At 40.6% G+C, this 27862-nt stretch overlaps 2 long non-coding RNA genes across 2 annotated transcripts in view; one reads left to right on the top strand and one right to left on the bottom strand.

The window, feature by feature from the left end:
- LOC143682863 (uncharacterized) overlaps window positions 1–27862 on the bottom strand; it is a 30927-nt gene continuing 3065 nt past the window's right edge. Inside the window, exons 2-4 of the long non-coding RNA XR_013175336.1 lie at window positions 22679–22819; window positions 592–719; window positions 1–506 (exon numbers count right to left, since the gene is read on the bottom strand). This is a non-coding gene — a long non-coding RNA (uncharacterized LOC143682863). The remainder of the gene's footprint in view (window positions 507–591; window positions 720–22678; window positions 22820–27862) is intronic.
- LOC143682864 (uncharacterized) overlaps window positions 22188–27862 on the top strand; it is a 45787-nt gene continuing 40112 nt past the window's right edge. The window contains exon 1 of the long non-coding RNA XR_013175337.1: window positions 22188–22436. This is a non-coding gene — a long non-coding RNA (uncharacterized LOC143682864). The remainder of the gene's footprint in view (window positions 22437–27862) is intronic.

Raw genomic sequence — 27862 nt, 5'->3', positions numbered from 1 at the left:
AGATAACCTGGAATAATACCCACATTATACCACCAAACTGCTCCAGGTGAAACCTACGGCCATTGCAGCTATGCATAGGATGTTGCCACTCGCCCCTCTACCATGCTTTCCCTGAGAACCAGAGGTCTTTCTGCAATGATCCTCTACCTTCACTGGAAAATGTGTACTACCTGGCACTGGCTGCCTTTCATTGCTCAGATTGGAAGTCAACTCTACGCGGGTGTCTCTGATTAGTGGAGTCCAGGTTAACATATCTGCATCCAAACTGCTAACTGGGAAGGTGAGTTCTGTTTCTATCTTTTGTGGGCAGTACTCATGATATAGGAAATTCCTCAAATAGAGAAACCACAAATATGATGAACATCCAGGATTCACTGATAAAACCACACAAATTTATTTAATCGTTCATTTTACTCCTTGTGGTCATGAGCTTCTGGGAAGACTGGCTCAGTTCCCAGCTATCTTGATGAAGCCAATCATGGAAATTCCATTCCCCTTGCTGGCAACTGGCAAAAGAAACATGTGATTCAATTCTGACCAATGAGGCACAAAGAGACATCTGCTGAGGGAATGCCGGGGAAGATTTCTTACCTCTTCAAAAGAGGCACACGGAGACTTCCAGTTGAGCCAAATGGCAGCCCAAGATCATCTAGGGTGCCATTTCCCAACAGAATCTCTGAACAGTGAGCAAAAACTGACAGAGCCATCTTCCTCAAACTCTGGAAAACAGTTAAAGGATTGTAGTGACAGGGTGAGTGCTAAATCAGGAAAAGGCAGCTGCAGAACAGTGGGAAAAACGTGTGACACCCTTCCTGCCCTCTCCCTGGTGCCATATGGAGCCAGCTTGGGTTCCCACTGTGGGTCGCTGGCATTGTTTCGGAAGGAACAGAGTAACCCATATGTACCCACTAGTGTGACTGTATTTTGGTGCCAATCTACTGAGTGGCAGCCTGAAAGACTGAACCATGAAACTCATCGGGCTCACCCTCCTAGAACTTACCTGGCAGGCAGAAGCAGCTTACAAAACAGCTGAAGCGGTATAAGAAACAATTAAGTCAAACCAGCCTGGGGCAAAGGATTATACAACAGAGTAACGAGGAGGAAAGGAAAGTTTATTCATAGAGAGTAGAGGAGACATTTGGATTCCTGTAAATGGGGGAATTCCTAAGGCCACGAGCAAGCAAAAGCCAAAGATAAGACATTAGCTCAGAAAAGAGAGGACCCTGCACTTCATACAGCCTTGGTCTGATCCTCCTGATAAGAGAGCTAAATTCTGAAGGAGAACACCAGCCAATGCAAAGCCAATTTGCAGAGCTGTAAATGGCATTTTTTGTATTGGTTTGTTTTTGTTAGCTCCTGGCACTCAAGGAAATCTCTGTCATTTCACTACCTCAGTAGGAACTTAAGGAAAAGACAGCTCAGGGAATAAATCCCAGATTTAAACATTAAAATGTGCAGTGTACAATAAAAGATTACAAGACAAACAAATAGGAAAGGATGGCCCATCTGAAGGGATGAGATAAAAATTGAGAAAAACTTTTGACCAAAAGGGGAAAGAGAGAAATGAGACACAAAAAAAAGTGTCAGTGGCTGAGAGATTTCAGAGTTGAGAGGTTATCCTGGAGGTTATTCTTATGCATTATATAGCTATCCCTTTTTAGTTTATGGTGTATTGGTGGGAGGGAAGTACCTGAACTGTAGAGCTGTGTTCCAATAGTCTTGTTTCTTGAAGATGATTGTATAATGATATAGCTTTTACAATGTGACTGTGTGATTGTGAGAACCTTGTGTCTGATGCTGTTTTAACTAGGGTATGGACAGATGAGTAAAAAATATGAATAAAAAATAAACAAATAATAGGGGGAAAGGTTAAAATAAATTGGGTAAGTGGAAATACTACTGGCCAATGAGGGGGAGGGGTGAGGGTATGGTATTATGAGTATTTTCTTTTTTACATCTTTTTTCAGAGTGATACAAATGTTCAAAAAATGATCATGGTGATGAATACACAACTATGTGATGATATTGTGAGCCATTGATTGTACACCACATATGGAATGATTGTATGTTAATAATGTTTGTGTGTCTGTATGTTATTGTATTAATAAAAATTTTTTTTTTAAAAAAAGTATATATAGGTTGTCAGGGGAAAAAGAGTAATTTTACACTGGAGAAACATGACAATAAAACCTCAGCCAGGTGATGAAGTCAAACATCACTAATGATAATTCATCCTGAGAATAGGAACCTGCAAATGGAGTAATGGGAAAGGCACTTTATCACTGTGGTCTTCCTCACAAAAAACATCACAGCAAAACCATAAGAAAAACATCAGCTAGAGCTCAATTGGTGGAAGTTCCACAACATTCCTGACCAGTACTCCTGAGTATTGTTAAGCTCATCATTAATAAGTGCTGGCTGAGAAACTCTCATAGCCAAGGCGAGTTCAAGCAGACAGGTGGACTAAATGCAAGGTGGTATACAGGAATGGAATGAGGAATAGAAAAGATAAAACTAAGGAAATCTTTAGAATGAATAGACTGTAGATAATAATAATACATTTATATTGACTCACAAATAGTAAGAAATGGAGCATAAGGCAAAAAATAAGATGAAAAACTGGATCTTGATTACATGATAAATCTCTGCACTGTCTGGACATTTTTCTGTAAATCTGAAACTATTCTAGGGTAAAAATTTACTAAACAACATTGTTATATTTTTCCTAACACACAATTTTTGTATAATCACTCCTATTATTAGTAATTCCCACTGTTAACTAGCCCTATTATTTTATAAATGTTATTTAGGACAGAACATAATCCAGGATAATATAGGTTATCAAATAAAAAAGTCTATTATATATATTTTAAAAATTTAGACACTATTAATGAAGAATACCAGACTTTGGATATACTAGACAAAGATATTTTTAAATGATATTCAATATGCTCAGGCAGATAATAAAAACATAGAGGAATAACTAAAGGATATCAGGGAAATGATGAATGAACAATAGGAGAATCTCAATAAAGAGATAAAAATTTTAAAAAGGAAACAAATATAATTCTGAAATTAAAGACCACAATAATGGAAATAAAAAATTTCCTTAATAATTTCAACAGCAGATTGGAGCAGGCAGAAAAAAGAATTAGTGAACTTGAAGACAGGACAACCGAAATGATTCAGGCAAAGGAGCAGAAAGAATAAAGGATAGAAAAAGTGAACAGAGCCTAAGAGACCAATGGGATACCATCAAGCATACCAATATAAGCATAATGGGAATCACAGAAGGGAAAGAAAGAGAGAAAGAAGCAGAAGGAATATTTAAAGAAATAATGACAGAAAACTCCCCAAATTTAATGGAAGACATGAATGTGCACATTGAAGAAACCCAACAAACCACAAATAGGACTCTTTAAAAGTGAGCCATGTCCAAATAGTAGTCAAACTGTCAAATGTAAAGGACAAGGAGAGAGTTCTGAAAACTTCAAGTGAAAAGTAACATGTTACTACAAGGGAACCCAAAAAGTTAAGTTCCAATTTCTCGTAAGAAGCCTTGGCGGCAAAGGGACAAAATTTTAAAGTGCTGAAAGAAAACATTTGCTAACCAACAATTTTACATCTGGTGAGACTGCATTTCAAAAATAGGGGGGAGATAAAGACATTCCCAGATAAGCAAAAGCTGAGGGAGTGCCTCACCACCAGACCTGACCTACAAGCAACACTAAAGGAATTTCTTAAAACTGAAAGGAAAGAACACTAGACAGTGGATTGAAGCAGCATTAAGAAATAAAGGCCTATGGTAAAGTTAACCATTGGGTAATTATAAATGTGAGTACTATTATTTTCTATTTTTTAATATAACACCACTTTTTAACTCTTAGGTATTCTGAAATGTAAGTATATAAAAAGTAATGATAAATCCATGCCTTTGGAAATACAATATATAAAGACATGGCTTGCAACTAGTACAGCAAAAAGGTGGGTAGACAGAGGGATATAGGAAGAGTGTTTGTATATACTATTGAATTTAAGTTGGTATTAAATCAAACTTGATTGTTGTAGATGCACAATACTACATTTAAGCCCATGGTAACCATAGAGAAAATATATGGAAAATATATACAGAAGGATATGAGAAGGGCTCAAAATGGCACCTTACAAAAAAATCAAATAAATAGGAAAGTAGGCATTAATGGAAGAATTGAGGGACAAAGAAAGGTATGACTTACAAAGACCAAATAGCAAAACGGCAGAAGTCCTGCATTATTGTAGTTACTTTAAATGTAAATGGAATAAACTCTCCAATCCAAAGGCATAGACTGTAGGAACAGATAAAATAGCATGACCCATCTATATACTCTTTGCAAGAGGCTCACTTAATATCAAAGGGACAAGTAAGTTGAAAATGAGAGTATGGAAAAAATATACCATGCAAATAGTAACCAAAAGAGGATTGGGATAGCTATACAAATATCAGATAAAATAAAATTTAAGTAAAAAACTGTTAAAGGAACAAAGAAGGTCATATATACTGAGAAAGGGGTCAATTCAACAAGAAGCCCTAACAATTATAAATATATATGCACCTTGCAGCAGAGTCCCAAAATTTATGAAGCAAATATTGACAGATTTGAAGGCAGACAAGATGGCTGTAAATTAATAGTAGGAGATTTCATATACCATTTTCAATAAATCATAGAACATTGGACAGAAGGTCAATAAGGAAATAAAATACTTGAATGACCCTATTAAACAACTAGACTTAATGGTATATATAGAACACTTTACCCAACAGCAGCAGAATATGCATTCTTTAGAATTTACCATAAGTGCAAAACAAGTCACACCAAATTTTAGCATAGTGAAATCATATAATATATCTTCTCCATCCACAATGGAATGAAACTACAAATTGATAACAGAAAGAGGACTGGAAAATTCACATATAAGTGGAAACTAAACAACACACTCAGTAGGTGTATGTAGAAACCACAAGGGAAATAAGGAAATATCTTGAGGCAAATGAAAAGGAAAACACAACATACCAAAACTTATAGGATGCAGCAAAGGCAGCGCTGAGAGGGAAATGTATAGTTCTAAAAGCTTATATTAAAAAAAGAGGAAAGATCTCAAATGAGAGACTTAACCTCACAAATGGAAGATGTAGAAAAAGAAGAGCAAATTAAACCCAACGCAAGCAGAAGGAATAAATAACAAAGATTAGAGCAGAGATAACAGAATAGAGAGCAAAAAAAATTGGAATGTATCAACAAAAACAAAAGTTGATTCTTTGAAAAGCAATAAAATCAACAAACTTTTAGCTAGAGTGAAAAAGAAAAAAGAGAGGAAACAAATAACTAAAATTAGAAATGTAAGGGGGAACATTACTACCACTTCCATAGAAAAAGAAAGGATTTGAAGAGGATATTATGAATAATTATATGCCAACCAATTAGATAACCTGGATGAAATGAACATACCAACCACTCACACGGACTCAAGAAAAAATAGAATATCTCATAGACCAATAACAAGAAAAAATGTTGGATCAGTAATCCAAAACTTTCCAACAAAGAAAAGAAAAGGACCAGATGGCTTTACTGGTGAATTCGACCAAACATTCAAGAAGAACTAATACCAATTCTGCTCAAACTCTTCCAAACAGTTAAAGAGGAGGGAACACTTTCTAGCTTATTCTATGATCCAACATCACCCTAATAGCAAAGCCAGATAAAGATATCACAAGAAAACAAAATTGAAAATCAATATCCCTCATGAATATAAAATGATGATGAGTTATAAAACTCATCAGCAAAATACTAGCAAACTGAATCCAACAGATCTATAGAATTATACATCATGATGAAGTGAGGTTTATCCCAGATATGCAATGCAGTTCAATATAAGAACATAATTAACAAAGTATATCACATTAACAAAACAAAGGGAAAGAACCAAACGATCATCTCAACTGATGCAGAAAAGGCATTTGACAAAATTCAACATACTTTCTTGATTAAAGTATTTTAAAAAATAGCAATAGAAGGAAACTTCCTTGACATCATAAAGGGCATATATGGAAAACCCACTGCTAACATCATACTCAATAGTAAAAGACTGAAAGCTTTCCTTCCAAGATCAGGAACAAGACAAGGATACCCACTGCCACTACCATTACTCAAAATTGCACTGAAAGTTCTAGCCAGAGCAATTAGCAAGAAAAAGAAAAAACTTATTACAAAACTAGGATATAGGTTACCGCAGGCTCTGTTGAGGGTAGGGAATGGAGAGTAAATGCTTAAATTGAACAGAATTTCAATTTGGGTTTGTTGTAAAATTTTGGTAATGGATGGTGGTAATGTTAGCACAACATCATGAATGCTATTAACAGCACTGAATAATACATGTGAATATGGTTAAGAGGGGGAACTTTTAGGTTAGCATATGTTACTAGAACAAAAATTAAAACAAAAAATTGGCAAAAATCTTGAATACACATTTCATCAAAGAAAATATACAAATGACCAATTACCACATGAAAAGGTTTTCAACTTCATTAGCCATTAGGGGAATGCAAATCAAAGCTGCAGTAAGGTACCATTTCACACCCGCTAGAATGGACACTATTTAGAAAATGGAAAATAATGAGTGTTGGAGAGGAAGCAGAAAAAATAACACTTGTTCATTGTTGGCGAGAATGTAAAATGGTGCAGCCCCTGTGGAAAACATTTTTACAGATCCTCAGAAACTTAAGTATAGAATTACCATATGACCCAGCAATCCTACTTCTATGTATGTATTCAAAACAAAATTAAAGCAAGGACTCAAACAGGTATTTGTACACTGATTAAATAGTGGCCAAAAGATGGAAGTAAACCAAATCTCCTCCAACAGATGAATAGATAAAGAAATGTCATATATGCATGCAATGGAATATTATTCAGCCATTAAAAGAAATGAAGTTCTGGGCCATGAAACATCATGGATGAACCCTGAAGACATCATGTTGATTGAAATAAATCAGACACAAAAATACAAATAATATATGACCTCACTGATATCAAATGGTTAGAATAAGCAAGTTCATAGAGTCAGAAACTAGAATATGGTTTATCAGGGGCCAGGGTAGAGGTAGAGAACAGGGAGCTAAGGTTTAATGGGTACCAAATTTCTGTTTGGGTTCATGGAAAGGTTTTGGTAATGGGTGGTGGTGACATTAGAACACCATTGTGAATGTAATTAACTGCACTGAATTATATTTTTGAATGTGGCTAATAGAAGAAATTTTAGGTTGTATATATTTTACCAGGTATTCTAGTTTGCTAGCTGCTGGAATGCAATATACCAGAAACAGAATGGCTTTTAAAAAGGGGAATTTATTAAGTTGCTAGTTTACAGTTCTAAGGCCCAGAAAATGTCCCAATTAAAACAAGTCTATTAGAAATGTCCAATCAAAGGCATCCCATCCAAGGAAAGATACCTTGGTTCAAGAAGGCCAATGAAGTTCAGGACTTCTCTCTCAAGTGAGAAGGCACATGGCAAACACAGGGCTTCTCTCTCAGCTGGAAGGACACGTGGCGAACACGGCATCGTTTGCTAGCTTTCCCCCCTGGCTTCTGGTTTCATGAAGCTCCCGGGGAGGTGTTTCCTTCTTCATCTCCAAAGGTCACTGGCTCGTGGACTCTCTGCTTCATGGTGCTGCAGCATTCTCTGCTCTCTCTGAATCTCTCATTCCCCAAAATGCTTCTTCTTTTATAGGACTCTGGAAGCTTCTCAAGATCCACCCAAATGGATGGAGACATGTTTTCACCTAATCCAGTTTAACAACTATTCTTGATTAAATCACATCTCCAGGGAGATGATCTGATTAGTTTCAAACATGCAATACTGAACAGGGATTAGAAGAAGCAGCTGTGTTCTAGTTTGCTAGCTGCTGGAATGCAATATACCAGAAATGGAATGGCTTTTACAAAGGGAATTTAATAAGTTGCTAGTTTATAGTTCTAAGGCCGAGAAAATGTCCCAATTGAAACAAGTCTATAGAAATGTCCAATCAAAGGCATCCAGGGAAAGATACCTTGGTTCAAGAAGGCCGATGAAATTCAGGGTTTCTCTCTCAGCTGGAAAGGCACATGGTGAACACAGTCAGGGTTCCTCTCTCATCTGGAAGGGCACATGGCAAACACAGAATCATCTGCTACCTTATTCTCTTGGCTTCCTGTTTCATGAAGCTCCCCAGGAGGCGTTTTCCTTCTTCATCTCCAAAGTGCTGGCTGGTGGACTCTGCTTCTCATGGCTTCTCATTCTGCTCTGCTCTCTCTGAATCATGCTCACTCTTCAAAATGTTTCCTCTTTTATAGGACTCCAGAAACTTCTCAAGACCCACCCAAATGGATGACATGTCGTCATCTAATCCAGTTTATTAACTAGTCTCAATTACATCACATCTCCAGGGAGATGATCTAATTACAGTTTCAAACATACAATGCTGAATAGGGATTAGAAGAAATGGCTACCTTTAAAAAATAGGATTAGGATTAAAACATGGCTTTTCTAGGAGACACACATCCTTTCAGACCAGCACCAGGCTTCCTTTACAAATGGGATTAGGATTAGGTCCATATATCATTTCAAACCAGCACACCAAGATAACTAAAAAAAAAATACAAAAAACTGTATAACACAAACAATGAAACCTAATATAAACTATGGACTATAGTTTAATAGTATAGGTATAATAATTGCTCCAGCAATTGAAAGTTACCATCATTAATGCAAAGTGTTCATAATAGGAAAAACTGGGGGGTGGGGGTGTATCTAGAAACATTGCATTTTCTTCATGATTTTCCTACAACTTCTCTAATAAAAATTAACTAATTTCAAAAAGAGAGAGGCACAGTGACACAATAATTCCTTTTTATAGTGATGTGTGGGATTTGAAGTCTGGAGCTGCTGCAGCCGTTCTGTGACTGACACAACTGAAAATGGCAGAACCAAAAGAGAATTAATCTAGGGCCTTGATAGCATTATTTAGCCACTGAATCAACCCACCTGCATTCAGCCTATCTCAGGATAACTTATTATGAGTAATAATACATGTTCTTATTATTTAAGCCAACTGGGTTGAAGTTTTTCTTTCTCTTGCAGCCTGGAGCATTTTGATACACCCACTCTGGGTCTAGCACTGCAATGACCGTGATATATAAGAACATATTGTCCAGTCATTGCCCAAGGGTGAGGGGCCTGAGGGTGTGTGTGTCAGTGAGAATAAAATGGATGGGTCAAGTTTTTCTTTCATATTTCGAAGTCCCTACTGATGACCCAGCATCCATACTTGTCTCTCCAACAACACCCTCTTGCTTTTTGTGGAACTTCCTTTCCTCCAGTATATTCAGTCCTTAGAGACAACCTGTTCTATTGCTGAGAAGACGATGGGATTCCTGGAGGCTCCCTACAGCAGAAACTTCCCGTCACCATCAACACACTCCAGGAAGAACCTCAAGACCTAGGCTCAGTCAAACAGACTCATTCAAGACTTTCAATCTCCAGACAAATGACTCAAGGACAGAAAAACAAGTAGTGGGCATTTATTCATTCCAGAAAACTCCCACTCCAGCCCTAGAACCTGGCCAGGCTGCTGAGTAGTTCCTGTTGTCTGGTTGCCCGAAGCTGCCCTGGAGGAATAACTGTTCTGTTTCTAAAACCACATGCTCCCAGGAAACAGAGATTTCAAAACCTCCCCCAGTCGTCCAGCCAGAGACATTCCAGCGTGAACGCCTACACGTTTGAAGAAAACTGAAATTAGAACCTTATGAAAATTCAGTTCTACAAATTGACCTCTTTTTCTCTTGGGATTGCCTCAGTGGCTTTAAACTGAAGTGCTCTTTTTACATGACATCTGTACTGTTTCTTCTTTTTCTTGCCTCCAGATAAACTGGAATGTTAAAATTATGAGATTAAGTACTTATATAGGCAAGATGCTAAATTTAAACACATTTACTAAGAAGTTTACAGATGAATTAATCATTCACAAAACTGTTGTGTTCATATATTTCTGGGGATATTGGTTTGCCAGATTTTTGCTTGTTGGGGTCTTGAGAATGATGATTTAAAATATTTTTTAAAGTATTTTATTTTCAGGAACTATAATAACCAGCACTCTGTGACCTCCAAAGACAAGAGAAATGAGTATCGAAGACGTGGAAGAAACAGAAAACCATTTCGCCCCTTCTTGTGGATTTTTTTTAAACAGGCAATTTAATGGTTTGTGGTTATCAAATATGTCCTCATACAATTTGCTACCATGAAGTCTTGTGAATTTGAAAATAACACCCAAATCCTTTAGTCTGTTCTGTAAGGAAAGGTTGGTCCTAAAATTCAATACTGAGAACACATGACAGTGAGGACTCTCTTCTATTTCTGAACATCAAAACCAATGAAAATGAGCCAAGAAATAAAGAGAAACACATTCATGATGCAAGCCACTTAATTTCTTATTTCAAACTATATTTAACCTCTAGCTAATTAAAAATACTAGACAATGTTCAGTGGATTTTGCTGTAGTCAAGAAGAGTTACATATCAACTATGATATTTTTTAACTTTTTTATGGAAAATTTCTGATACATACAAAGTGACCAGAAAAATATTATGAATGCCCATGTACTCGATTTCCAGCTTCAACAATTATCAATATTTGCCTTTCTTATTTGATCTATATCTCTGCCATAAATACACACACTCCCACATTCAATAATTTTACTGTTTCTTCCTTTATGTAAAACAGCTATACATTAAAATGCACAAATTTTTTGTGCGATTTTGACATGAATACACCTATGTAATCTCCGTCACTTTCACAATATAGTGTTTCCATCTTCCCCCCAAATTTCCTCACATCTCTTCCTGGTCTTTCTCTCACTTCAAAGGCAACCTTTTTAATTTTTTTCATCATTGATTAATTTTCTCAGCTCTAGAACTTTACATAAATGGAAACATATAGTATGTACTCTTATTTCTACCATGTTTCACTCGTTACAATGTTCGCAAATTCATCCATGTTGTTGAATGTATTATTATTCATTATTAATAATAATGTATCCTTATTATTGCTTAATAGAGTTCCATTATAAGACTATAATTCATTTTTTTAGCTATTCTCTGGTTGATGAATGTTTCTAGCTTTTGACTGCTACGAACATTATACCAAACATTTTATAAATATATGTTTTCTTTTATCTTGGATAAATACCTAGGAACAGAATTGGTAAGCCAAGGTGTAGATTTATGTTTAATTGTGTCAGACACTGCCAAGCCATTTCCCAAAGTGATTGTACCATTTTATACTTCAACATATACCTCCAACATTATACATCACTATATGAGAATTCCAGTTACCCCTCATCCTCACTAACATTTGTACTTTATTGGTCTTTGTTCTAGTTTGCTAGCTGCCAGAATGCACTATACCAGAAACGGAATGGCTTTTAAAAGGGGGAATTTAATGAGTTGCTAGTTTACAGTTCTAAGGCCGAGAAAATGTCCATAAAAGTCTATAGAAATGTCCAATCAAAGGCATCCATCCAGGGAAAGATACCTTGGTTCAAGAAGGCCGATGAAGTTCAGGGTTTCTCTCTCAAGTGAGAAGGCACATGGCGAACACAGTCAGGGCTTCTCTCTCAGCTGGAAGGGCACATGGCAAACACGGCATCATCTGCTAGCTTTCTCTCCTGGCTTCCGATTTCATGAAACTGCCCAGGAGGCATTTTCCTTCTTCATCTCCCAAGGTCTCTGGCTCATGGACTCTCTGCTTAGTGGCCCTGCAGCATTCTCTGCTCTCTCCGAATCTCTCTCTCTCTCTCCAAAATGTTTCCTCTTTTATAGGACTCCAGAAACTAATCAAGACCCACCCAAATGGGTGGAGATACGCCTCCACCTAACCCAGTTTAACAAACCACTCTTCATTAGATCACATCTTGATTGCTGCAGATTTATAGTATATGTCTTTTATAGAAGGTGTATTAGATTTCTTTTGCTGCTGTAACAATTTTTCACATACTTAATGACTTAAAGCAATACATATTTTATTCTCTTAGAGTTCTGGTTGTCATACATCTGAGGTGAGTCTTAAGAGTCTAAAATCAAGGCAGTGGCAAGGCTGGCTCCTTCAGGAGTTTCCAGGGGAGAATTTGTTCTTTGTCTCTTCCAGCTTCTGAAGTCTGCCAGCATTCCTTGGTTTCTGGCTGCATCACTCCAAACTCTGCTTCCAATGTCACATCACCTCTGATTCTAACCGTACTGCCTCTAATTTACAAGAACTGTGATTTCATTAAACCCACTCAAATAATCCAGGATAATCTTCCCAAGATCCTTAACTTAATCTCATCCGGGAAGTCCCTTTTGTTTTATAAGGTTCTTGGGATTAGGATAAGGATGTCTTTTGGGGGACAGGCATTATTCAGCCTACCACAATAGGTAAGCCCTTTGTTCTTCTTATTCAAGAATGTTTTTGACCATTTTGGAGCTTTTGCATATATATATATTCTAGAATTATTTGTCAATTTATTTTTTTTAATTTTTTTTTTTTTTTTTTTTACATGGGCAGGCACCGGGAAATGAACCCGGGTCCTCTGGCATGGCAGACAAGCGTCCTTGCCTGCTGAGCCAACGTGGCCCGCCCTATTTGTCAATTTCTATAACAAAATCATAATCCTGCTGGGATTACAATTGAGATTCATTAGATCTATAGACCAATTTGGAGGGGGGAGCGACATCCTAAAAATATTGTCATCCAGTATATGAACATAGCATAACTCTCTGTTTATTTAGGTATATCATACTTTCCCTCAGTAATGTTTTGTAGCTTTCATTGTAGAGGTTTTGCATGTCTTTTGTTCAATTTATTCCTAAGCATTTTATAATTTGATGCTTTTATAAATTAAATTGTTGGGGGGTTGTATTTTCTGCTAACGTATAAAAATGTAAATGATTTTTGCTTAAAAATTTTCTATCTTGAGAACTTAATAAAATCACTCACTAGTTTTAGTATTTTGTTGTTATTGCTGATTCTGGACATTGTACGTGAACTTGACCATCTGACTCCTTAATCCAGTGAAATCCAATGAGGCTACGAATTTCTGCTGTGCTTAAACTGCACACAGATTGGGAAGTTATCTAGAGCAAAAAAAAAAAATGCAAACTAACAAACTTACCATGGTAGACTCCTATCCAATTTCTATTAGCTTTTGGTCATCCTTCAATGTCTTCTAATAGTTGTTTTTATAAAACATTTTTCCCCAGATATTGTACTTATTATTGTGAGAGAGTTTGTCCAACCAAATGACTCTAACATTACTGGCTATTATTTTTTAATTAGTTCAAAATATTAGAGATTATTCATTGAGAATCTGAGAATTACCCCAATGCTCATATCTGGAACTCAGCTATCCACAGGACAAAGTAAACCATAATTTTTATATATAGCCACCAGGTGTTTGTGGTTAATGGTTGCTGCTGACAATTCTGCTCCTAGTGGCAATGTGACGTAGGACAGAGCAGGCTGGGGCATGTGGCATCAACAATAACTCTTTTTTAAAAGTTAATTATTGACAGATCTTCACATACACACAGCCCATACATGGTATACAATCAATGGCTCACAATATCATCACATAGCTGTGTATCCATCACCATGATCATTTTTTTAGAACATCTGCATCCCTCCAGGAAAAGGAATAAAAAGAAAAAAACTCATATACCCCATACCCCTTACCCCTCCCTCTCATTCACCGCTAGTATTTCCATCTACCCAATTTATTTTACCCCTTATTCCCCCTATTATTTATTTTTTATCCATATTTTTATACTTATCTGTCCATACCCTGGATAAAAGGAGCATTAGACACAAGGTTTTCACAATCACACCATCACATTGTAAAAGTTATATCTTTATACAATTGTCTTCAACAATCAAGGCTATTGGAACACAGCTCAACAGTTCCAAGTATTTCCCTCCAGCCACTTCAATATACCATAAACTAAAAAGGGATAGCTATATAATGCATAAGAATAACCTCCAGGATAACCTCTCAACTCTGAAATCTCTCAGCCACACATACTTTATTTTGTCTCATTTCTCTCTTCCCCCTTTATGAACACTTGATTGGTGAGTAATGAGGTCCCCACATCTAAGCCCTTGGTGCAGCCAGCCTCCAGCAGGCTGATGGCGTCCACTATTGGACAGTGCCAATGGGAAAGGTTTGTACATAAGGTTGAGAGCACCCCGGCATATGAGCAGATGCTGTATGCTGTTCAGAGACAAAGCCACTGCAAGCAGGTGGGAAGAAAAGTGCTTTTTTAAGAACATACCATTTCAAGCATGAAACAAGTGATTAACCAGGTTTATGCCTGGCAAGGGGATGAAAGAGGCAAGGTGAGTGATAGGTAGAAAGAGAAGAGGAAATATCTCTGAACGCCTATTGCCTCATACCCAAATTCCCTAAAGTAATTTCTACTGTTATTCTAAGACTCAGGATCGAGTCTTAGAGAGGTAACCGGTTTAAGATACTCCAGGATGTTTTTACATTCCACTAGGGCAGTGACTGTAACTTTTTAGAAATTAGAGATCAAGTTGCTAAATCCTTTGCCTTTGATGGATGTCAGAGTGGTTACTAAAGGCATGCAAGAGACATCGAGTAGGTGCCTTTGTTTAGAAATCTCTAACTCTGTTCTACGCACACATAATATATTAATCAATCCATCTTCCAGTGTGTTAGAGTCTTAAGTGGGTTAAAAAGCTACTCTTAAAAAATAAAATCAGGTGGGCCATGGTGGCTCAGCAGACAGAATTCCTGCCTGCCATGCCGGAGACCTGGATTCGATTCCCGGTACCTGCCCATGCAAAAATAAATAAAATAAAAACTATTCCTGGGAGGCTAATATATGAGTCATACATGTCATTGCACTAATTATTTTACTTAAATGGCTCTCTTCCTAATAGATATCTGAGAGAGAAACATGTCAAGGAAGAAAGACAATTGTGGAACCACAGGCCACCAGGCAAAGACTCTGGGAGAAGCGGAATGTGGGCTTTGGGCACCAAAGAATATCATGGTCTCTGGAAGGCAGAAAGAGGGAAGATTTCAATGGTCAAGAAGATGTTCAAGGTATGCTTTGCCTCTTTGGAATTTTCTAGAGCCTTTGTGGTGGCAACCCTCATCATGATGACCACTGCTGAAAATTTTACATGGAATGCTGCCACGGAAATGACTTCTCAGCTGATCCTTTCCCTCACAAGGCTGGCCTCATTGGTTTGACGGATGGAAAGAATGGATGTTGTGCTTACAGATACATGGCCCACAGGCTTAACTGAGTGCCTCAGGGCATCACACACATGGCCCATCACGGTAGGCACCAGCTTAAGTAACCAAAAATAAAGAGAATCATGGAGGAGAAGGTTCAGTCTCTGGCATATGGGCACCAAAGAATGAGGTTATCATTTTAAGTACATTGTGAAATGTGAATCGTGTTTCCTTGTTTGCTTTGATCCCCAGGAAAATCATAGCCACACTCAGAAGTTCCAGAATGTTTGGCATTCATTTCTGCATACTGATTTTACCCTTGTCTTTATCTTACTGCTCCACCGTTATTTTCCCTTTGCCTTATCATTTTTTCCTGTTTGCTTTTAGTTTGATATATTGTGTGTATTTATATAAAGACAACACGAATCCTTTGGAGGGTAAGGTGGGGGAATAAATATGGCCTCTTTGGATTGTTTCTTAATAGCCTGAGTCTGCATCTTTATTTGGCACAAACTGGAACTGTTCGGTATCTTTGTCAAATGAGTTATGGAGCAGGCTGTGATCTTTGCTTTTAAATAGGAAAACAATTTTTAAATGTACCCAATGAGCTCCTGCTCATCTCAAAGCTGAGTCTCCTTTGGTAGTTCAGATTCTTTCCTATCTAGACCAAATTTTTCTACTAATCTTTCCTGGCTCTCCAAGTTTGCAAAGGGTGTCAACTAGCTTCTCTTTATGAAGGTTAAACTTTGAGAAGACAAGTAAAAATTGCAATAAAATTATACTTCGATTTGCCAAAATAATGAAAATTTTGCCCTGAAGAGTGATTTAATTAAAAAGTGGGCTGACTTTGGTAGATTGTGGAATTCCTATCCATGAGGGCTTAAACAATTTGCACCAAACAATTTCCACAAGTGATGCAGTCATAAATCTCTTGATAACGATCTTATAAAAATCATTTCCTCTAACCCACCATCAATCAACATATGTTTATCAAGTAGAACTACGTTCAAGGTATTAGTCTCGGCACTCAGGGGATTTCAAAGATAAGTAAGCCCGCTTCTTGCCCTCCAGGAGCCTGCAATGTAATAGGGTTGGGAGGCAGTGTATGTGGGGAGGTGGACAGCAATAGAAGTCAATGCATATATTGCAAAATAAAATAGGAGGGTTGCTATGAAGAAGAACAAGCACTATGGGACTGCAGAGGAAAAGAGCGTCTGCCGGGTTTGAGGGCAGCATTCAAGAAGGCTGTCATCTCCACCTTGAGAACAGTTTCAAAGAACCAAGGAGGCCTGTTAGAGCCTGCCAGCAGAGATCCTGGAAATCAGGGCAAAGGGTTTTGTTCTCAATTTTGCAGGAGCCACTGAAGGATTTGCAGCTGGAGACTGGTGTTCTTAATCTGACAGCAAAGAAAATTTTATTTGGACATCCATTCCTCCAGATTAGGATTGGAGATGGTTGCTAACAAACCCATAAAACTATTTTTGAAAAGGAAGTGGAATAAAAAGTACAAGTCCAAACTTATACTCCCTCCTGCAAACTGATAATGAAGCAATCTATTCCTGAGCTATCACGGCCTTGTTTTGATTCTACAAGGTACATAAATAACTTGAGTCATGGAGAGAAGAAACCAGAAGTCACACAGCATGTAGGAGAGGGCAGTTCCCCTTAGCAAAGCAATGTGACATTTTAACCTCCCTGCTTTCATGTGGAATTGCCTGGGTCCATCTCCAAGAGGAGAGCTGGCATTTTAATGGTATTGTTACACAACGAGCTTCCTTTCATTTTACTGAATTTTCCCTCTGACTTGCAGTTTTCCTGACACTACCAAATTCCCTTTCAGGAAAAGCCCTTAAATGAAATTGCTTCCTTGACTTCTCCAGTGCCTAGAGTTAAGGAAACAATATGTTTCTAATTTCTCTTTGGGGTTCTTATTCTCTAGTCAAATCCTTCGCCCTAGACATATTATCAATGCTGCATCTTTGGTCCCCAAAATGTATACCATGGCTTTGCTATGAAATAATGTCCCTATTAACAAGAAGGATGATTTCAATGACACAGCTCCTTGACAGAAATGTTATTAGTAAAGGTTAAAAAAAAAAAAAAAAGAGAGAGAGAGAGGCATGGAAGGGAGGTAAAGCCAGGAAAATCTTTAAATGTGATAAAAAAATACTGTCACTTGTACAATAATGCATGTTTTTAGGAGTCCCAGGGTCAAAGACAGGACAAGGCAGGGATGGATTTAAGGAGACAGGAAGGAGGTAGATCCGTATCTAGGCAGAGAAGTGAACAAGAAAGGCAAAAATTGGCATAAGTGCCTCTTCCCGCAGACCTTCGGGGACCAGGCGTGTGTCCTGCTGGTCCCCTAGCTGGAAGAGGCAGGGCACTGGTTGGTTCCCGGGTCACTACTCCAAGGCTCCCAAAGGGCCACACAGGCCTGGGATGGTGCCAGGAACATTTGCTGACCCAGGGTCCTTGCCCTGAAAATGGAAAATTTCCACCCCTCCCTATTGACCCCCCAAACTCCTTTAGGGGAAGAGAAAGTCCTTCATTCCAGTTAATGATAAAAGGCTTAAAACGCAAAAGCCTGGCTTTTTTTGTGAATAAGCTGATTACCTTATCCTTCCCTGGTTAAGGGAACCAGAGACTTACTGGGGTGGAGGAGGGGGGTGACTGTCAGACGAGGGAAGAAGGAGGGCTTAGGAGGGGGGAGTCTGAGGGACAGGGGCTGGGGAGGCATACACAGCTTTGGGGGGCGCCCCGTCACCTTCAATGGATCCAGGGTACAACAAGCTACGCCCTGGGGCATCTGGGCGAAGGGAGGCATTTCTGGGTCACAGGACCCTCTTTATTTTAACATCAACCAGTTCCTGTATCCATGGACAATGCTGCAGGAGATTCTTTAATCGAGGTATGAAATTTGTTATTTATTAAAAGGACATACTGACCCAATCAGGGAGCGGCATTTCAGTTAATAATAATAATAAACAGACTCAGAAAAAGGAAAAATGTGGCCTCACCCCCAGCTCAGGGTGCTTGCAGGGACAGGGGCAGGGTGGAGATGAGAATTAGTGAGCACATCATCCCACAGGCCCCCCTCTGCTCTCAGAGGACGCTGCTCTCCCTTCCACACCGGCGTTCCTGCCTCAGAAGTTACTAGACGTCAGGCTGCAGGCCAAGCGTGCTCAGGGAACATGCCTCAGTTACCATCACCGCGTCCCTGTGCGGCGTCTGCTACTCTCCCCAGGCAGCGCTCCCAGCCCTGGCCTGAAGCCACCACACTGTCAAGTTCAAAGCTGGGGTCAAACCTGCCCCAGACCACAGTGTCGGGGGCCTCCAGGAGCCCCCCACTGACCAGAAGCCTGGGGGTGGGGGTCAGCACAGCGCAAGTCCTGCCCTCAAGAGGCTTAGGGCGCAGGCAAAGCCTAACTATCCACAGGATGGGCTTTCTGGCTAAGACATCTGCAAGGGCTCCTTAGTTGACTGGAGATAAAGCAGGATGAAGAAAAGGGCTGCCTGCCCTGCCTTCTGCCCACCAAGGCTGCTTGGGGTGATCACAGCTGTTATAAGAAAATCCCCTTGGCCTGGAGCTTTCCTCTCAGATGCTTTAGCACTAGGATTTTCCTGCCCCTTCCAGAAGCCTGGAAGCCACGTCCCAGATTCCGTCGTATTTTCTTTTTTCCAAGATGCGCGATGCAAATGATGGCCTGGAATTGTTGGAATGGAATCTGAACTTATACCTCACAGCTCGCCTCCGGTGGTTACGTTTCATGTTGTTCTCAGTCTCTATTTCATTTCCTTCAGGACAATGCCACGCAAAGGGTGCTTCGTACAAATACAGAGTTCCAGGTCTCATCCCACACTCTTGCCTCAGAAACTAAGGGTAAGGCCCCAGGATCTGTGCTTCAGCAAGCCAGGTGACTTTGCTGCAGCTCGAGGTGGAGAGGCACTGCTTCCAAGACTATAAATGACAGATCAACTAATGTTCTATTTAAATCCTCATACCGATAGAGTCAGACCCTATGCTAAAGGCTTCACTATTTTTGCACGGCTTTATGGATATATCTAAGGTGCCCTGCCAGCTACCAGCCCTGCCCTCTCTCCCACCACTCCTATAAACTAGAATTTTCCCTTGTCAAAACTTCCTTGGGGCCCTGATTTCTGAGACCGACTCACTAGGTAAAGTTTTGCCCCTCAAGGAACATACTATTCTACTGGAAAGATAAGGATCAAATAAACAGGCACACAAAAATCTAATGCTGGATGATATTTTTTTAATTACAAATGGGCTTTACTCTTTTGTGCCTTGTGTGAGCTCACAACCTTCTCGCTAGTCTGACAGGAGCAGGGGGATTGGGATTATGTAAGAACAAACACAAACAGAAAAAACATTAATATTCGGTTTCTGGTATTCAAAATAGGATTTGCAGCAAAAGAGCAAATCTTAAGATTTTCTAACACATGAGCTCCTGTTTAACATATTAAGGGCCATGCGTGGTGAAATATAAGATTATGAATTTTACATAGGAGAAGGTGCAGGTAGACAGGAAAGGGGATTTATTTTAAATCCCACTCCTCCAGCTCTGAGGAATGGGGGGAGGTAGAAGGGAGATTCCCAGCTCTGTGTCCCACCAACAGCTCTCTGGTTTCTGCCCCCGAGAGGAGGTGCATCAGATTCATTGAAAGGAAAGCCTGAGAGGGGAAGGACTACAATCCCACTTCCCAGCTAGATTCTTGGAGAGAGCTGCTGTGCAGGTAAAAATGGAGCAGCCCTGTAGTGTCAGGAGGTCAAATGGCAGAGCATAGAGGGAGAAAGAGGGAGGTCTTATTTGCATCTCGTGAGCATCCTTTAGCTCCTTCAAGTTGGGAGAGATTTGCTAGGAGCCTGTCTGTGGCTGAGGACAAAATGATCCTGCAGGCAAGGCTGCAGGGCAGCAGCTTAAGTCAGGGCCCAAAGGGAGGTGTGGCAGCGAGTCCGAGGTCCCTGAGAGAGATGAGTCCAGCAATGACAGAGAACGGCCAGATCCACAGGGAGGGGCAGTGCCCCGCCCCCCAAATGGGCTAAGAGAGAACACACCAGGAGTTCACAAGCAGCTGAGACAGATCAACCACCAAACCCACTGCCGTAGGTGGAAGTGAGTCCCCAGAAGATATGTGGGCGTCCTCACCTCAGTAACTATGAACATGTCCTTATTTGGAATTAACATCTTTGCAGATGTAATTAGTTAAAATGAGGTCATACAGATTAGCGTGGGCTCAAATCCAATGACCAGAGTCCTTGTAAGGAAGAAGGTGACTTGGAGACATACAGGCAGAGACACACAAGGGAGAAGGCCGTGTGAAAATGAAGGCAGAGACTGGAGAGATGCCACTACAAGTCAAGGAATGCCAAGGATGCCAGCAAACATCAGAAGCTGGGGAGAGCAGAGCCCTTGGAGGGAGTGTGGCCTTGCCAACACTTTGATTTGAAACTTCTAGCCTCCAGACCTATGTTACAATAAATTTCTGTGGTTTTAAGCCACCCAGATTGTAGTAATTTATGGCAGCCCTACGACACTAATATGGCAGCCCAAGCCTGGGGGTGGTGGAGAGGGTTCACACACAGGGCAGCCTGAGACCAGGGTGTCCTCCCCCACCTCAACTGCCATGACATCCTGTAAAGCCTCCGCTGCACCCCCTCTTCCCCATCCCCCCTAGAGGCCCCCCTAAGAGAGGAGCAGAGGAGGAACCCAGAATTCAGCATGAGCAATTAAATCATGGGCTCAGGTAAACCAAATGGCACAGGATTTGAAACACTGCACCTGTTCAAATCTTTAAAAGGCTGCACCAGGCTCAACCCAGCTTCTATTTGCCAAAACCCAGTAGGTAGGGGGCTCAGGAGGATGGTGGGGCCAGTGACAGTCCTTTTCTCTGCAATGGGAATGCAGGGAGTATATCAGAAGTCCTGCTAACTCATGTAATTGCTCCCTGGGCACCCCCCGGGCTAAACTTGGCATCCTCATCATGCTTATTTTCCATGAACTCTATCACATGCCTCTCCTAGAGCATCCCCAGCTGACATCAGTGACACTCTGCGTTGCCAAGCCTTCAGGATCACAGTGGAGGCCAAATTCTCTCAGGTTCCTTAAGTTCTTCCCTTCCCAAGTTACATTTTCAACATGTGGCCTCACCTTGAGGCACCAAAGCCCCTCTGTTTACCCAGCATTGGCTGGGGCGGGGGAGGGGAATGGGGGGGTGCAGAGAAACTCCAGGTTGTAAGGAAGTAACCTGCAGTTGTAGAAGGCACAAAAAAAAAAAACAAGAATTCCAGACCTGGGAGGACTGGAGGCTCAGAGCTCATTTATTCCCTTGAATAAGGGAACAAGTCATGAAATCAAGTGCCCATGTCTTTGGCAACCCTCCCCAGGTGGGGCTGCAGGTTACAGCATAGAAAGGAGCTTTCCAGAAGGTTGTGTCCAGGAGACCAGGTGACTCACTTTTCATTTCCCTTGAGGTCATACCCAAGGGTGAGGAATACTTACAGCCCCATTTTGTTTTTCAAATCAAATTTAAAGTTAATTCTAATGAACTTTTCCCACTGTTTGGAAACATCTTAGTCCCTATGCTTTGTATTCCCCTCCCCCCGCCCCCAAATCATACTGTTGGCCCATTGATCTGCTGCCAATCAAGCCTTCTGAGCCTATTAAGTCACACAGCAGATTGACTGGGGTGTTTTTTTTTTTACCAACTCAACATTTTGGACAAACGTTGTTCCTTTTTTCTACCAGCTTCGGAGAAGGGGAGGAGAGCTCTGCCTGGAGGTTAGGACAGTAGAGCTGACCCTATTAAAGGATCCAAACTAAATTTAGCCCTTCCAGCTGGCTGTTATTCCAGCAGCTAAGTGTGGGCTTGCCCAGTTGTATTTTAAGCTGAGCCCTGAATTTCCCTCTGTGTGGTTGTGTTGTGTTCTGCAGGATTTTGGTTTAGCTACTAAAAATATAAAGGGTGATCATGTGGGCTTTTAATTAAGTAAACTCAACCAGAGAGTGCAAGCACGGGAATCTGTGTTTGGAAGATCCAAGTCCAGCTAGTGGGGGACAATCTTTGGCCACCAAGTTGATTGTCTGAGACCACAGAAGAAGGACGGCTATTATCAGTAAGTTGCACATTCAGAAAGTGTGCTATTAAGCACTTTCAAATTTTTCAAATTCCTATGCTGAAGTACAAAATAGTATGCATAGTATGCTACCATCTGTGTAGAAAAATAGGAGTTTGTATATGCAAAGCATATTTCTGGAAACATACACAAGGAACCGGTAATGGTGGTTGCCTCTAGAGTTGAAAACTAAGGGACTGGAGGCCAGAGGTGCGGTGTTTGAATTCACACTCTGTGCATGCAGTTTTTATGCTTTAAAAATTTATTGTCAGGAAGTGCCTTCTATGAGTGGCCATGTAAAACCATGGCTTCATTTTTCCATTATTGCCGTGTACTGCCATTGTTGAACGGTAGCACCTCCGGCATCCTCCAACTCAGAAACTCTGGGGAAGAGCAAGTGAAAAATCACAAATGTGTGAGTATGTACATGTGACTTCACAGTACACATATGTACACACACACACACCAACACACTTCCTATTTTTGTCAGCACACAGTTGCACGAATGGAGGTTTTAAAAATAGAGCACTAAATAAAAAGGCTGGGAGAAAATATTCAAAATGTCAATGGTACTTAATTTTCCACGGTGTGAATATAGATAATTGCTATTTTCATCCTGTCTTGGTGTGCATTTAAGAAATTGCAACCCAGTTTTCTCTTAAAATGTATCCTAACCCTGTGTTTTTCAAAGCAATGTCTTATGTTGGAAGACTGTAAAGGAATCCACAAAGCAGCAAATCTCCAAGTGCTATTATTTGGTATCTTAGAAGAAGCATCTAGAATTTGAAAGATGTTCACTTATTTGGCATCATTCAGGGATGACTTATGCTTGCTAAGGTCTCATCCTTAGATCAGCTCATTTCAGTTCAACTATGCTTATTGAACCCGTATTATGGACTAGAGCTACCAAGATTAATGAGACACAATGTAACTCTATTTGTTTATTTATCCTTCTAAGAATTTACTGAAGCAAGTAAACATTTACATTGACTCTAAGTGTTACTAAAATATTTCTCAATCATCAGAGATGCATACAGCTGAGGGCTGATGTCCTCCTGAAGTCTTCCCACACAGGATTATTATTTCAGGCACCATCCTTGCCTGAAGGAAGGAAGCAGGACACAACAAGGACACAATAACTTTCAAAGGCCATTGGATTTTCCTCTTTTGTTGGCCTGGCCCCATCCAACAGCACAGTAGCAAGGCCAGGTGGTTATCATGGCAAAGAGAAGGCATCAGTTAATCTAGGAAACTGAGAATCAAATTTCTTAGCAAACCAATCATAGGATCTTCCATTTACTTCAGCATTTAACATCCTTCAACCAGTTGTGAACTCATGCCAGTGTGTTGACTATGTCTATAACTCACTTTAAGCTGTACCTGGAATGGAGCTAAGTACCAAATGGAGCTTGATATACACCTGGCTGAGGAGAGAATGGGAGCAGGTGAGGTAAGTCTCCCTCCATGCTAGAGTAAGGGATTGGCAAGAGCCATTGGAATCACCAAAAAAGTGTTTGGGGCAGGGACCCTGGGGCCTCAAATAGGTGTCCTTATTCTGCAAAAGGAGCTGCCATTTGCAATCCCCCAGTGGGGGCTTCTGGACACCCTGTCTGAATTTATATAGAACCAGACCCACACCATACACCCAGACTTACTTTGCACTGGTTGGTGGAATAGCAGAATGGAAAAAAGAAATGGGAAAATGACTCTGAGTCACTTGAGTATTTTTCTTACCAGCACTATACAGACTCTTGACTTTGACCTTTCAACATACCCAACCCTAGGCCAATTCCTTCATCCATTTTACTGCAGCTGAAGATGGATGCCAGCTACTGCTGGAGCAAATCACTTAACTGCCCATTGACTCTATAGCAAACCCATGCTCTCCGATTTGCGTGGCCACTCAGTATGGTTCAAGAACCTTTTAGCTCATGGACTCCCTCTCCTCTTCACAAACTTTTTTTCTCCTTCTTTACATTCTCCATCTCAGGCCTTTCTCTCTGAAGGGGGGACTCCACTACTTTTCTTCACTAGGAGAAGGGCATTCAGCTATGTTTCTTCTTCCTCAGTGTCCTTTCTTTCTATTCAAAATCTGTCATTTCATCCATTTCTCCTTGTGGTGGACAGACATTAAGATGGCATCCAGTTATCCCTGCATCCTGGTGTTCACATTTTTGTATATTCTCCTTCACTTGAGTGTTGCAGGACCTGTGACTTACTTCTAAGCAATAGAATATGGCAAAGGTGCCATGATAATAAGATGTAAGACTATGACTTCCATTTTGCTAGCAGACTCTCTTTGTTGACTCTCTCCCTTGACAGCTTTGATGGAGAAATCTACCATATAGAGAGACCCATGGGGCAGGATCTGAGGCTGGCCTCCCACTGACAGTCAGCAGAGACCTGAGACCCTTAGTCTAAAAGCCCACAAGGACTGAATCCTGCCAATAGCCGCTGAGCCTGAAACTAGATCCTTCCCCAAATGAGCCTCAGATGAGACCCCAGCCCTGACTGACACTTGATTGCAGTCTTGAGAGGCCTGCTAAGCCATGCTCAGAGTCCTAATCCCAGGAACTGTATAATAATCAATGGGTGTTGCTTAAAATTGCCAAGTTCGTGGTAATTCACTACACAGGATAGATTAGTAATACACTCCTCATACCCTATCTTCACAAAATAATTGCCTCCCTGATTCCTTTCCAAATCCCCAGCCTATTCACATCTGCTCTTGATCCCATTCCTTTCTCTTTCTTACAGGGCTTTCCTCCAGCTTTTGGCTTATGTAACTCCACCTGCCACCCCTGCTATACCCATGGTAGAGATTAACACCCAACCCTGCTGACCATTTCACTTTAGCTCATGGCCGCTGATCAGGGGGTCCTTATGGGCCGACCTACCACTCCCAATATGTCTCCTAGTCTATCCACCCTCTCGCTCTCCTGGGTCACAAGTTCATACATTTTCCTCCCTCCTCAAACCTCTAACAGCCCTTCCCTCATCCTCTCTCTCAGTTTATGGCCTTGATTCCTATTTTCCAGAGAAAATAGAAGCAATCAGAAGAGAACATTCACATGTTACCATCCCACCACCACAGCAGCTAACTTTCCTGTACCTGTGCCCCTAAGTTCTGCCTCTCCCTTCTTTTCTCTGGTCTATGAACTTAGATCTTATCTAAGGCCAATCTATCTGTGCAATAAATCCTACTTCCTTTCACCTATCCAAGGTCATTTACCAGGAAGTCCCCCTTTATTTCTCCTGCATCATTAATTTGTTCCTCCTTAATTGGTTCTTTCCATTAGCATACAAACCACTGTTTTCTCCCATCTGAAAAAAAAAGAACAAGGAAAAAACCTTTCTCAGACTCATATCTCTCTCTAGCTACCACTCCATTTTCCTATTCTTCTTTATATCAAAATTCCTCCAGAGAGTTGTTTAAACTCACCATCTCTGATTCCTTTCTTGTGATTCTCCTTTGAACCTCCTTCAGCCAGACTTCTGCACACCTCTCCATCCCTCCATTGAAACTGCTCTTAACAGGACACTAATGGCCTCCACTTTGCTAAACCCAAAGGACAATTGTCAGTTCTCATCTCACTTGACCTATCAGTAGCACTTGCTCCTTCTGGGAACACTTTCTTCACTTGTCTTCGAGATACAGCTCACCTCTCATTCTCTTCCTCCCTCACCCATGCTCATTCCTTCTCCTTTGCTGTTGTGCCTTTTCTCCCCAGCCTCCAAATGCTAGAGGGCCCCAGGGCTCAGTCCACAGAAAGCTTCCCTCTCTGCACATACCTCCTAGGTGATCTCATCCATCATTACAACTTAAATAGTGTTTAGATGCTGAGAATGCTCAAAGGTATGTATCCAGCCTGGGTCAGTCCTTTGAACCCCAGGCTCACATATCCAACCCCTACTCAGCATTTCTACTAGGACCTCTAAGGATGTGTTAAGATGTCACCTCTAAAACTGAACTCCTAACTTTCTACCCCAAACTGCTCCTCTTGAAGTCTTTCCTTCTCAGCAATTCCTTCCTTACAACGCTAATGCCCAAATCCATGGAGTTGTCCTTGATTCCTCTCTTTTTCTTATATACAATGTCAAATCCATGAGCAAATTATGTTGACTGCTCTTTCAGAATATATCCAAGATCTGACCTCTTTTCATCACCCCCACAGCTACCACTCCAGCCCAAGCCACCTGTCAGCTAGTACTACAATAACTTCCTTACCATTCTCCCACTTCTACTCTTGCACTTAATGTATATGCAACATAACAACCAGACTGATGATTTAAAAACATAAATCAAATTATGTTAGTCCTTGCGTGGTGTGATGGTGGCTCAGCAGGCAGAGTTCTCGCCTGCCGTGCCAGACACTTGGGTTCAATTCCAGGTGCCTGCCCATGCTAAAAAAAAAAAAAAAGTTACTCCTTTAATCAAGATTCAGGAGGTCTTCATATCAATTAGAATAAAATCCAAAGTCCCTTCAATGGCCTGCTGATAAGGCCTTAAATGATCCCTCCTACTCCCCATTCTCTCTCTGAACTCCCCACCACTGACTTCCTTTCTCATTCTACTCCAGCCACACTGACTTCCTTCTTACGCTTCTAAACACAAGCATATTTGCACCTCCTGGCCTCTGCCGTTTCTGATCCCTCTGGCTTGTCCTCCCCCAGCGTTCACAGACAGCTTGTACCTTCTTAAGGTCCACTATCAAATGTCATGTCCTCAGCGAGGACTACCTTGACTTACTCTGTTAAAAATGGCAACCTTTCCCTCCATCCAGCGTTCCCTTTTCTCCTTCCCCCTTTTATTTTTCTCTTTATCACTACATGCTAACACTATTCATATTATGTATTTATTTTGTTATTGGTTATTTTCTGCCTCCCGCCGCAAAACAAAGTGTTGAGGGCAGAGAGATTTGATTTGATTGTTCAGGCCTGGCTCGCGGTAGGTGCCCACTCAATAATTGTGGACTGAATGTCATTGTTGAAAAACACTTGGACTTGGCCTTGGGGAGATGATTAGGGGTGGTGGGGACCAGAGGGCTCATATTCCCATTCTAAACCCACAGATTTGACTAATCATCTCTATTTGGAAGAACCTCAAAGCCCTAACTCTGAGCTCCAAATCCATGTGTCTAGCTACCTGATTAATCTATAATACACCGTACCCTGAATTTACATCCCAGGTACTGCTCATTCTTGTATTTCTTTTATCAATTACCATTCAGCCAGTCATCAAGACTAGAAACTCTGATGAATGACATTTGTGTAAAGAGTACTGAGAATCCATTTCCATGCCAGCCAGTGAGCCAGGCACTAGTAGCACAGGGCAATGCAAATAGCCTCTTCCTTCAAGTAGCAAAGTTTGGTGCTAGAAAAATTGGATAGAGGAATGTATGAGGTGTTATTGTTTATTTTTTCAA

This window comes from Tamandua tetradactyla, chromosome 5 (genome assembly GCF_023851605.1).
Source record: "Tamandua tetradactyla isolate mTamTet1 chromosome 5, mTamTet1.pri, whole genome shotgun sequence".
Lineage (NCBI taxonomy): Eukaryota > Metazoa > Chordata > Mammalia > Pilosa > Myrmecophagidae > Tamandua > Tamandua tetradactyla.
This window is presented reverse-complemented; position numbering and strand designations above follow the sequence as displayed.